The sequence below is a fragment of the Tenrec ecaudatus genome, chromosome 9 (assembly GCF_050624435.1).
Source record: "Tenrec ecaudatus isolate mTenEca1 chromosome 9, mTenEca1.hap1, whole genome shotgun sequence".
In the NCBI taxonomy this organism is placed as follows: Eukaryota; Metazoa; Chordata; class Mammalia; order Afrosoricida; family Tenrecidae; genus Tenrec; species Tenrec ecaudatus.
The window spans coordinates 68,847,992-68,859,175 of NC_134538.1; positions in this window are offsets into that span (position 1 = coordinate 68,847,992).

The window sequence follows — 11,184 nt, forward strand, 5'->3', positions numbered from 1 at the left end:
CTCTGAAGTTAGCCTTCAGCTCACGTCTACCTACCTTGCATTTTCACTACTACTGCCTCACGCCCAGAATCTTAATCGTAAAAGCTTCAGGGGTTAGAATCAATTTCCAGTTTTCCTTCTCTGTGTTTCCTGGACAGCCTGGGCAAGTTACTGCGTGTTTCTAAACCTCCATTTCCTCCGGTGTGCAGTGCAGAGAGGCCAATGGCTCGACTTGGGAGCATTGACACGGTGCGTGCACAGTGCCTGGCTCGTCTTGGCCCCTGAAAAGCAACTAGCCTGAAGCAAGAGTTTCATGGATGTCACTTCTGAGTGGCCCCCACCCTCCCAGTCCCTGACTTCCTGGTGCTCGCCCCTTCTTCAGGCCTTCTCCACGCTGTACCAGGGTTGATTGATGGCAGGGGTGTCCGCTTGCAGCCCACAAGGTAATTTTTTGTGTGCCGTGATGCTCTGGAATAAAATGAAAATAGAAAAAAAATGTTATGAAGAAAAGCGCTTAGGGGAGATCGCGGCAATACCGTGCACACAATTCCCTCGTTATATTTTATTTCAGAGCATCGTGGGGGCCGCATGTGGCCCAGGGGCCACCAGTTGACACCCCTGATCTATGGGAATAGCTCACAGCAGACGGGAAGGCATTTCATTTCCAAGGTTCGGTTGTATACAACCCTGGTGCTTTCATGCCGACTGTTCTTTCTTGCTCTCCCTCTCCTCCATCCTCACCCGGGAAACCACGCCATAAGGAGGCCTTTGGAGAGGCTCCCTTGGTGAAGAACAGGAGCCCTGCGCCCACAGCCACGTGTAGGAGGTTCGAAGCAGCTCCTTCAGCTCCAGCCACACATGTACGTCTAGTACCTGGGCCCACAGAGTGCCTGTGCCCTGTAAGGACCCCGAACTAGAACCACCCGTCCTACCTGCTCCTGAAGAGCACCTTGTTTAGACTGTTTTTAAACAACAAAGATTGTGACAAAGTAGAAAAGAGTGTTAGCATTTGAAATCGTATCATTTAGGAAACAAGGGAAGGGATTGGATAGCCCATTACTTTAAAGACATGAAAACAGGTGTTAAATTGCAAGCTGCAAGGTCGTCTGTGGGGATAAAGGAATGCTTCATGTTGCCTCACAAAGCTCATCAGTGGGCGGCGTCACATGAAAGAGTGTAAGACTGAACACCAGGACTTCCTCACACGAGGCGGCCAGCACCAGAGGAGTGTGCCTGGCTCAGGAGTGGACCCCGGAGGGAGAGGAACTGCTTCCAGGGAGGTGGGTGGATGACAGGACTGAGCTCTTGAGTGACGGGTTAGCTCTGTTGATCTCTAAAGGCCCCCTTTACACGCTGACTCAATGACTCATTGCCAGGGCACCAGTGTTAACTCATAGTGACCCAGCAGGAGAGGGGAGACCTGTCTCTGAGTTTCCAGGACTCTAATTCTACAGGAGTAGAAAACCTGCCTTTCTCACGGGTGGTTTTGAACTGCTGACCTTGCAATTAGCAGCCCAGCATATGACCACCATGCCATCTGGACTTGTGTCTAAATCCCTCTGGAGACAGTGAAGTTAATCACATACTGCCATCTTTATAAGCGGATCCTTTGCCCATCTGTCCTGTGTCTGAGTACCACATCTTTGCCTCATTTCTGAACTCAGTGTCACCACAGGTCCCCTTTTCTCTCTTCCGCCCACACAAGACCCACTTGGCTCTCCCCCTGAGCGTTTTGCTGCTTCCTGTCATTTGGTTTTTGCCAGATGAATGCATATTCCTTAGCCTATGATAATGCTAGTCCCAACAGAGCTGCCAATAACTGCCTTTATTTTGTTTTTAATATATTTTTTCTAAAAGCAATGAGACTTTTTCCATATGACAACTCTTCATTCTGTAAATAGAAGCTGATTTAGCAAGATTAGCAAGCTTCGGCTTGCTGTCCAAAGAACTAGGGCCTGAAACTCGATAAACAACAGGGATGCCCCTTACGCCTATCTGTTGTTCATGCCAGGACCGATGGTTATAAGCGACAGAAACAAACTCAGAGTAACTCTGATTAAAAGAGAAATTATTGGAAGGATCACGGAATTACTAGAGGAGCAGAACGGTAGCCTGACCTTAGACTGTAGTGTGACCAAGACCTTCTATCTGAAGAGGAGCCTCTTATGGAAAGAGAGAGAGACCGTAGACAGCATCCTGGCCCACCAAGCATCGAGGACAACATTCCTGCTCAGCGCAGCCAATACTCAGGGAGGACTGTAGGGTCAGCCTCACCATGAGACACGACATCCCCTTACTGACCCACAGCATTTTGGTGGGCAGCACTGGAGACATGGTGCAGGAATTGGGCCCAGTCTGACACCCCCTCTACACACACACACACGTGCGTGCGCACACATGCACGCACACACACCAGGGCATAACATGAAGGCAGCGCAACCGAGCAGCAAGGGGAGCAAGGCAACAAGGTCCCTGAAGAATTCTGAAAATAGACTTTGGACTTCGGGGGGTGGGAGTGGGGTGGGGAAGGCAGGGTTTGGCATTGTATCAGACCCAATCGGAAAACATTCATAAGGGTCAGCAGACAGACCTGGAACTATTCATAGGCTATTTTTCCTTCTTTTTTCCCCCATGTCTATCTATATAAGATAGGCAGGATAAACAATCCTGAGGAGAAAGCAATGGATGCCTTCTCTGACAGAATTACCTCAGTGTCCAGGAATCTGAAATTAGAGCTTAAGCCTGCCCCAGACTTTGGTGTTATACAGCCTGTCATGGTGCTGGTGCTGGCAGTTGTAAACCAGGACCCCACATCGATTCCAGGAGGCAGGGGAGAGGAGGAGGTGGGGGAAAGGGAGGGGGAAGCCAGCAAACCCAGAGACAAGGGAACAGCAAGTGATCTAAAGTTGATGGTGACGAGAGCACAGAATGCCTGGTGGGGTTTGATCACGTGCAGTGTAGCTGAACAGAGAGCCAAATGAAGATTGAACATGACAGTGGGAGAGGTGGAAAATAAAAGGAAATAGAGGGAAAAAACTGGGAGGCAAAAGACATTTACAGAGGTATAAATATAGGCATGTACATATGTAAATTTAGTAATATATAATGATAGAGATAGGTCTATGTACATGTGTTTATAGGTTAAGTATTAAGGTAGCAAACAGACATTGGGCCTCTACTCAAGTCCTCCCTCAATGCAAGAACACTTTGTTCTAATAACCTGGCCTTCTGTGATGCTCACTGTCCCAACACAATTGCTGAAGACAAACGGATCCTTAAGCTAATGTGGTGAAGAAAGCTGGTGGTGCCAGGCTATTACAAGATATAACACCTAGGAGCTTAAAAGCTTGAAGTTATACAAGCAGCCATCTAGCAGGGAAGGAACAAAGCCTATATGGAAGAAACACACCAATCCATGCGATCACAAGGTGTTGACGGAATCAGATCAGGCATCAGAAGACCCAAAACAAACAACCATTTCAATGTGAACGAGGTGAGTCTGAGTGGATACCTAAAGCCCATCTGTAGACAATTGGACATCTCCTCACAGAAGGGTCACAAGGAAGAGATAAGCCAGCCAGGGTGCAGTATAGTACTAATGAAACACACGTTACTCTAGTTCTTTAATCCTCCCCACCACTATCATGACCCCAGTTCTACATTACAAATCTGGCTAGATCAGAGCATGTACACTGGTAGAGATAAGAGCTCTCAACACACAGAATCCAGGACAGATAAACCCCTCCAGACAAATAATGAGAGGAGTGATACCATGAAGGCAGGGGGAAGGTTGGGGGTAAAATGGGGAACCAATTGCAATGATCGATGTACAAAACCCACCCCCACAGGGGGACAAACAACAGAAACATGGGTGAAGGAAGACAGCGGACAGTGTACAATGTGTAAATTAAAATAATTTATGTTATTAAGGGTTCATGAGGATGGGAGGCAGGGGTGGGGGTCGGGGAGAGGAGCTGATCCCAAGGGCTCAAATAGACAGAACATGTTTTGGTAATAATGTTGGCAAAAACATATATATCAAAACATATATATATCAAAATATATATATCAAATCATATATATTCGAGTATAAGACGACCCGAATATCAGCCAAGGCACCTAATTTGACCACAAATCCTGCATTAAAAATGTTTGGAAAAACTTGGCATATACATGAGCATATATGGGATATAAAAATGTGCTTGATACAATTGATGTGTGGATTTTTATAAGAGCTGTAAAAGCCCCCCAAAATTATTTACTAAAATAAAAATAAATTAAATTTTAAAAATAAAATAGCTTTCAGAATAAAGACTTATAAATATTTAGCAAATTAATAAAGCAAAAGGCTTGTAAAACAAATGATAATAATAAATCAATAAAAAGACCTTGACTTCCTGGAGAAGTTACACCCACAACCAACTTCCCATGCGCAATGCAGATAACAGGACTGATCAGTCGGAAAGAACCTATGGTCACCTGGAGATGATTGATTATGAGCATGGAATTTCATTGGTGTGAACCACAAATAGATAAATCACAAATTCCTTCGAAGCCAAGACAGTTAGCTGTGTGCTCATCCAGAGCTGCTCCGTCGTGAACAGTGGCGAAGAATGACGCGCTCTCCTCCATCCGCAGACGGGGTCTGGCTCAATCTGTCACATCGGGAGAGGAAGGGATGGTAAGAGGGACAGAATACCTACCCTCTGGATGCTTCCTCCGAGTTCACACATATCCTTCAGTTCCAACGCTTCTTCCGAGGCGTTCTCTGCCCTCCAGGTGGGGCTTGCTTCGCTGTTAGTTAGCTTCGTAGCAACATGGATTTCTGTAAACAGTTTTGAATCCTTGAAACCATGATTCACTTGATTCTTACAAGACTGCAAATTTCCAGGAAGTGACAAGATTCCTCCCAGGACTTTATTTCATGGCTGAGATACACTAAAGAGTGGCCCTCACATAGATGTTCACTGGCGGCAGGTCATTCTTCACCAGTTCCCGGCCACTCAGACCCAAGTCCAGGAGCTAAAGGAAGGATAGAGTAGTTAGTATACACGTCAACCCTTCGAGAAGTCTAATCCTGAGCCAAACGTCATACCCTCTGCTTTTTCTTGATGTGAAAGTGGCCAGACACACAGCTATTGTCATTGTGGTGTTTAGATCGTCCATAAACAGAACCTGGAAGCAGCCATTTTCCCCCCATGGAGATGTTCATTAAAAGAAGGTGTGAGGTGGGAGGGAGAAGGAGAAGCCTGAGAAATACTGGTCTTGGGACCAGGAGCTCCATGATTTCAATAGCATATACTGAAGATGAACAGCCTCCTGTGAGCTAAGGCTTTATTATAGAGCAGTTAGGTTTAGGGATTCTGGTTCCTCAAAATTTCCCTTTTATCAGAATCTGGTTTTTCACATCCAAATTTTTTCAGAATGGGCCTTTCTCCGTGTGTTCACCCAATACTTTATATGATCTCTGACATAGTTATGGAGGGAAGTATCCATCTGCTTCACTAGACTATGAACTCTAGAATGCAAAGAATATGTTGGTCTCGTGTGTGTGTGTGTGTGTGTGTGTGTGTGTGTGTGTGTATGCCTTAGGACCACTTCATCACATTGTCAAGGTTGAATAAATATCTTACAAATAGATAAATGGAAGAACATGAATATCCCTGCAGAGGACAATGGTGCCCAAGAACAGTGTCTTTCATCTGCCTGTAGACAACCCTTATGCAATGCTGTGCATTGAGTGCACTGTTAGGGTGTCCTTTTGAATTCATTTCTCTAGAGAAGCACACATCCTATCTCAGGCAATCCTCGTCATCATCTCCCAAAGTGCTGTTACCCTCAGTTTACATACCTGGTGTGTTAGACAGGGTTCTCTAGAGACACAAAACCAGAATGCTAATAATTTTGTATATATTTATAAAGATATATAACATAAGAAATAAACAGTTAATTAAATGATAAAGTAGTACAAATGGCTCAGTGCAACTCACTCCCATGAGATAGTTGTGAGACACTGGCAGTCCAAGTTTTGAAGGCCACCGGGTAGTCCTCTGTAAGGCAATTCCGGCTATCCGACACAGGCAGCAAACAGCAAGGCAGGTCACCAACAATCAGCCAGGTCACCAAAGGTCAGTCCCCAGCTCTAGAGATGTACATTCCAATACTGTGGCAAAGCAGGTATTGAAGGAACCTCAAATTACAGTAACACAGTCCATGGGTTAGGTGTCCCACAGGTAGTGTAGCTTGCAAATTGAGACAGAGGACAAACAAGGCAGCCGCACACCGGTCCGATGATCAACGAGCAAGAGAAAAAAAGACGAGGCTCATTGAGCCAATTATCTCTCCGCCCTTCAATCAATCCCATATGTGCTTATCAGCCAGGTTTGCACAATAAGCTAACTACCTCATTGAGGAAAGAGGAAAAGTGACTTGCCAGGCAAGCGGCAGCGGCAAGAGTTGTAGGCAGACCCGAGGGACCTGTCACTGCACCAGACTGTCCAGTGCCCTGCTGGCTCTGAGTGTAGCCTCATCAGCACGAATCTTGGTACGGGAGTAACATGAACAGAGAAAGCTGCCGAGGGCTCTGTGCGTCAGCTCCCAACAAAGTGCGTTCACCACAGTAGGTTCTCAATCGATATTTCTGCATCTCAGTGTTCCCCAAGGAAGCTGGTACAACTCGACTCAGGGAGGCCTCTTCCCTCATTTTTTCTCACCAAATCCATAAGCTGACTCAGGCCATGGAAGAGTGATTCAGTTAAATGGTCATCCAAAAGCATTCATAAAATTGACAGTGCCCCGGTGGACACCATTGTGTTGATGCATAGGAAGGGAGACTCAGGAAGAAGTCAACCATTGTTTTTTTTTTACAGCTTGCTTGCTTCCTCACACCTAAATAGAGGTCTCAGTCCTGTCTGAAATATCTTGGACTCCTTGCCACCTACCCTTTAGACAACCCTGTTTTCAAGGCTGCACCCCTAATGCATAGTTAGAACACTTCAAGATCACTGGAAACATATTGGATTGGAGTTTTCTTTCCAAAGTGCTCACAACTTCTTATATTCATTTAATATAGAAAAATGACTTTAATAACCCCAGTAGCCTGGTCACTGAAAGTATCCAGAGCTAAGGTTTTATGAATATAATCTTTCATTGTGGTCACAAAAGTAATGGATACTTCATTTTTCAGTAACAAATGGTGATATTCCTGAATGGAAAAGACACATTGGCCTCGGGAGACTTGAACTGAACTTTATCTCAGAAATACTTTTACAGTGCAGCCGAGGCTCCGTTCACAGGAAGGAGACCCCTTCTTTTCCCGTGGTTCCAGAAAATTCTTCATATTGGCTGTGATGGGCCAGTTTGGCAACACAGACACAAGCAACAGCACCCATACCCCAGGAGAATTGAGAAGGGGGAGTTACACGTTTGTACTAGAAGTGCAAGACAAGAGATGATGTGTCCACCCTCTTAGGGTAAGAATGAGAGTCGATCCTGGATAGCTGGGCAAAAAAGGCGATACAAGGGGACTCATTCCCCAGCTTATCAAGTGAAAGAGCTTCTGGCCAAGAGAGAGGAAAAAAAACATAAAAGAAAAATGAGATTCAGGAGATTAAATGATTACAAATTGAAAGTATAAAACATGAGAAGCATAAGAAAATAGAATGAAAAGCAAGAGATATGTAAGAAAAAGGAGGGAAAAGTCACTGACAGGAGCTAATGCTAAGAACAGTCCCTCTGCTGAAATACTACTCTGATGCCTTCCCTACTATGGGGGGGCGGAGGGGTTAGTTTACTTTGTTAGTTGTTACTAATTTTATATAATTTACTATTATGGGAAAATGTTAAACATGTACAAATAGAGAGTGTTTTAACGAAAACTCATGTACCCAATATCCAACTTTAATCATTATCATCTCAGGACCAATAGTATTTCATCTATAGCTCACCCTTCTGAATAATTTTAAAGATGATATCTCATGTCATATTACTTTATTTATAAATACTTGTATGTCATGTAAAGATTGTAACTTTTAAAATTCTAACCATAAGATCACTGTTCATAAGCAAATGTGGTGAAGAAAGCTGTATTAAAAGATACAGCATCTGGGGTCTTAAAGGCTTGAAGATAAACAAGCGACCATCTAGCTAGGAAGCATCAAAGCCCATATGGGAGAAGCACACCAGCCTGTCTGACCACAAGGTGTAGATGGGACCAGTTATCAGACATCAAAGAACTAAAAATCATATCAGTGGGTGCCCACCTTCCTGATACGATCACTGAAGACAAACGTGTACATAAGTAAATGTGGTGAAGAAAGCTGATGGTGCCCGGCTATCAAAAGATATAGTGTCTGGGGTCTTAAAGACTTGAAAATAAACAAACAGCCATCTAGCTGAGAAGCATCAAAGCCCATATGGAAGAAACACACCAGCCTGTGTGACCACAAGCTGTCGAAGGGATCAGGTATCAAGCATCAAAGAACAAAAAATTATATCATTGTAAATGTGGGTGAGTTCAGAGTGGAGATTCAAAGCCCATGGGTAGGCAACTGGACACCCCTTACTGAAGGGTTGTTGGGAGGAGATGAACCAGTCAGGGTTCAGGGTAGCAACGATGAAACATATCTTTCTTCTAGTTCTTAAATGCTTCTTCCTCCCTCCTACTATCATGATCCCAATTCTACTTCACAAATCTGGCTTGACCAGAGGATGTATACTGGTACAGATAGCAACTGGAAACAGGAAATCCAGGACAGGTGACTCCTTCAGGACCAGTGGTGAGAGTGGTGATGCCTGGAGGGTAGAGGGAATGTGGAGTAGAAAGGGGGAACCGATTACAAGAATCTATGTAAGGCCTATTCCCTGGCGGATGGACAGCAGAGAAGAGGGCGGGGGGAGACGTCAGACAGTGTAACATATGACAAGCAAATAATTTATGAATTATGAAGAGCTCATGAGGGAGAAGGGAGTGGGGATTGAGGGGGGAATGAGCAGCTGATATTAAGGGCTCAAGTAGAAGGCAAATGTTTTGAGAATGATGATGGCAACAAATGTACAAATGTGCTTGACACAATGGATATATGCATGGATTGTGATAACAATTGTACAAGCCCCCAATAGAATTATTTTTTTAAAGATCATTGTTATATCTTAGTTAGTAATTTCTTCATGTTATTAAATATCCAGTCATTATTTACATTAGCCTGATTGTCCTAAAAATGCTTTTCATGATTATCTTGTTTGAAACAGAAGCCAAATAAGTTATTTTCATATGCATCTTAAGTGTATTTTAAAGCCTGCGTTCCCTTGCTTCCTCTTCCCTCCCACCATGGAACTTATTTGTTGGTATTTTTAATAGATATTTTTTCTGATCATAAAATCAACTTTAAGTTTTCACTTAAAAAATTGGAAAATTCAATAACACACAGGTTGATTAAAAATTCACCTGATATCAACAGCTAGCTAACCAATATTTTGGTATTGTTTCCACACTGACACAATCCAAGATAAAAAAACAAAGCAGCCAGTAAAAATAAAAGCATCCTGTTATGGAGGGATCTATCATCCCCACACTGCCCCCACCCTCTTTTTCCACCTGGTTTCCAGACTATGTGCAAATGGTTACATGCTCAGCTGCTAAGCCAATGGCTAGAGAATTGAATCCACAGAGGAGCACCTTAGATAAAGGGTCTATAGTTCCACTTCTGAAAAATCAGCCACTGGAAACCCTGTTGAGATAGTTTATTGTGCCAGCCTGGCGATAAACACAGGTGGGATTAATTGAAGGGCAGAAAGATAAGTGGCTCAGAGAGCCTCGCGTTTCTTGTCTCTCGCTCTTTAATCACCGGACTGGTGTGCTGCAGCTGCCCTTGCTTGGTCTGTGCCTCAATTTAAAGGGCACACTACCTGTGGGATGCCTGGCCTGTGGACTGTGTTGCGGTAAGTTGAGGTCCCTTTAAGACCACATGATTGAAATTTACATCTCTTGAGCTGAGGACTGACAGTTGGTGATGGGCCTTGCTGTTTGCTGCCTGTGCTGAGATAGCTTAGCTCTCTCTACAGAGGACTACCCTGAAGACTCTATCATGGAAGAGAGTCATACTGAGCCATTTGTACTGCTTTATAATTTAACTGTTCATTTCTTGTATTATATATCAATCTGTTTATAACTTAACTGTCCATTTCTTGTATTATATATCTATCTGTTTATAATTTAACTGTTCATTTCTTGCGTTATATATCTATCTGTATCTATCTATCTATCTATCTATATATATATATTATCAGCAATCTGGTTTTATCTCTCTAGAGAACCCTGTCTAACACACTTATAGAGCCCAATTCTACTCTGACATTGGGAGTCAAGACTTAGAATCAATTGGACAGCAGTGGTACAGGAGATCGTGTGATAGAAATGTTTGCTTATGAGACAAAAAAACTTATTCATATGATATATCTTTTATTTTTAACCAACACAAGCAGTGTTTATGCACATGTACATCAGTGGATAGAATATACAGGAATAAAATCAATTAAACTTATGCAAGAAACTAGAGAAATGCAATATCCTAAATCAGAAATGGGTCAGGGGTCAGTTATGGAACAGATTCAGCAATTCCTCATGTACAATAACAAGTTGAAGCTGAAAAAAAATTAAAAATATACACAAAAGTGAAAGTATGACTTTGAGTTAAACTCACCTAAATTTAAAGACCACCTCAAAAACTGATTGACCAAAGATTGGTCAAAACTATTGACAAAAGATTAGGGAACTTGTAGGATGACATCGGAATATGATGTATGAAAGAACCAAAAGGTCATTAAAAGGACAAGTAAGAAAGAAAAATGTAAAATGATTTCAGGGAAAACCCTGAAACTTGCTGTTGAGTGTAGAGAAGATGAAATTAAATAAAAGGGCTAAGCAGAAGATTCCAATGAATGAGCAATTAAGACAAAACAAAGTGAGGGAAAAATAGGTGGGGCAGAGAACATGCTCAGCATTTCTTAAATGAAAAGAACTGAAGGAAAAAGTCAAGGTCCGAGTCACAAGGTGGAAGGATTCTGTGGGTACAAACTTACCTCTGCCAAAAATTTTGGAAGACAGCAACCCAGCCAACTGACTGGAAAAGATCTATATTTGTATCTATTCTAAGAAAAAGTTACCCAACAGAATGAGGAAATTATCAAACTATATCATTGTTATCA